Source organism: Fragaria vesca, linkage group LG4 (genome assembly GCF_000184155.1).
Source record: "Fragaria vesca subsp. vesca linkage group LG4, FraVesHawaii_1.0, whole genome shotgun sequence".
In the NCBI taxonomy this organism is placed as follows: domain Eukaryota; kingdom Viridiplantae; phylum Streptophyta; class Magnoliopsida; order Rosales; family Rosaceae; genus Fragaria; species Fragaria vesca.
The window spans coordinates 14089709-14092489 of NC_020494.1; positions in this window are offsets into that span (position 1 = coordinate 14089709).

The window sequence follows — 2781 nt, forward strand, 5'->3', positions numbered from 1 at the left end:
AGAATTGATATTCATACCATATGCTGCCGAATCGGTGGCTAGAGTCGTCGATATTTGTCTAGTTACGAGGCTAATGTGCCATTATATGCTTGACCACCGATATGTTTACTTGTCTAGTCGTCGATATTTATACCATATGTTTTTGACCACCGGATCGACATTAATCACAACAATGCCATTATAGTGCATGACCACGTTTCGACACATGTTTACCCTGATTTGTGTGGTGTTGGACTATGCTTCCACGTAGTAGCAACGTAGCAACGTGTATTCCCCTCAAATTAAACCCTATTCCATGCGGCAGACCTCAATGTTCTCTTTCCTCTTTTGTTTTTCTCGCTCTTTCTCCGTCTGATCTTTGCTCGGCTCTCTCTGTGTCTCATATGTGCTTGGCTCTCTCTTCGACGCAGCAGTCCCTTCTTCTCTTTATCGTGCTTCTCCTTATTTATCGGGTGGTGTTTCGGGTTTGGTTACTGCTAGTTAATGAGATGAATGAGTTTTAACTTTGTGTGCGTGGTTGAGCAACTTTAAGAACTACGCTGAATCTGCGTCACGTAGTAGGATCCCACGTTGTAGGAACTAGGAAGTTTGGGAAGTCTATTAATTGAGTACCGACACTGCATTTGCATGCATGTGAATAGGACCTGACAAACCTATGTTACATTTTCTTTTTAAAGACTTCGATACATTTAATACACTAGTTCAAATGTTCAATAGCTATTGTCTCCATACAAAACTAGGTTAATTTGAGAGAAAGACAAGGACTCAAGGCAGTTTACAAATACATCAAGTCATGGTCTACTTCTGCATCAAATTACTTCTGTATCAAATTTTGAGAGAAAGTCAAGGACTTAATGTAGTTGACAAATACATGAAGTCATGCTCTACTAATTTGATCTACTAGATGGTATTGCATAAAATTTGTTGAACATTACGGTACATTAATAATAGTGTTTAGCTAGTCAGTTATCGACTGAACTAATTTTGAGACGACCATTTCTTGCACTGTACAGTTTGTTATAAGCTTTATTAACGGGAAGAAGTGAACAGCTGATTAAGATGTACGTAGCATGCAGCAGGAGATGAAGACAGCAATATGGGATCGTAAGGCATTGAGTTATTAAAGACATGAATGAAATGGGGGCGTATGACATGGGGCGAGGCAGAGCATGAAGAAAGGCCCCCCAGTTTAACGCCTGTGATTCTGGTTTTTGGTCTCCTCATTCAATTCTTTACTTGTCAAGTGTTGAAATGGACCTGGGTCTCGGTCACTATCTTTTTCTCACTTATTGTTTACCAATGTCACCATATAGCATATTCATTGATTATGACGCAAGTTTCTATACTACTTTGGCTACTTTCCCAGAAAAGAAAAGGAAAAGAAGATACCTCTTAAACCTCCCTTGAATGGCGATAGCTTGTAAGTGGGGATCCTCTGCATTTTCCATGTACTTGAAAACGGCAATTGCCAATGATATACGGGGGGGTTTAGGCCTATCCTGAAGTCCAATTTCAGTTTTTTTTTTAGTCTTTTTTCTTGTGATCAGGTTCATCGTCTTTTTCTATATCGATGTATCTTGGTGGCGCATTAAGTTGTTTGGTCAAATTGGTTGGGGTGCTGAGTTGTATTGTGATAATGGTTGTCATTTATAGGTATTTGTTTGGATTCTAGTTTAGTAGATGTGGTTCCGATGATCTTAGATGGTTCTCTTGAATTTTGGTGGTGGATGATATATCATTTGTTATGGTGGCGGTTTTGATGCGTCAAGATTAGGGCAACATTCATAAGTCATAACATAAGTGGCTTGATACATGAGCTTTTAGTTGAGAGCGAACCCTAGAGCGCAAAAGAAAAAGTGTGAGCGACCTCTGACGGCACACCCTCGTGGCGTACTTGTCGGACGGTCTAATTAAAGTGGATCGAATGATGCCGTTGGCGTCCTTGGGTCTATGGAATAATCCTTGCTGAAGTGAAGGATGCGGGGCGACTTCGCTGTCCAAAACGCAAAGCGTTGAGGCCGTCAAACAACATATCAAGCTCGGCTAGTGGGTGGGGCAAGGACTGACCTCCCGACGAGCAGGAGGCAGTCAACAAGAGATGGCGCTGCCTTGTAGTGGGAAGACCAGATCTGAGTGGTTCAGATCGGATCAGAGAGACATAATGACTTGGTTTGTGACTGCCATCTAGAGCGGGGTAACTGGTGGTGGCAACGTTGTTTGTAGGTGTGCTAGGGAGGCTAGAGGGTTGAAGGGACGAGTTGGGCTTGGGTGCGATCAATGTGGCGGTCGGACAAATAGATATGGATAGTTAATACATCAGTGTATGCTTGCACCGTTGTGAATAAAAGAATTTCTCGTTTTTAGATAACAAAGTCCTAGCCATTTGGACCGATTTAGATAGAAAAATTTTAAATACACACCTTTAATCTCTTAATACACATCTCTATTATTTTACAGAGTGCGGCTATTGGGACCTTCAAATTTGCTCACTAGACCTCACTCTATTATGAATTATTAAATTACATATATATCCTCATACACAATGACTATTAAGGACAATAATTATACAAAAGGAAATATTATATTTATTTTCTCTAGACTTTCTAATTCAATAATAATTGATTACTTCTTTATTATTTTCCTTATATATTTTTATTTTCTAATTTCTTTTTATTAAAGCATATATATATAATTACATATATATATATATATATAGTTCATACGAGACTAAAACAATAGNTACAAATATCGATCTATGTGACAATTAAAATTTTGTATTAT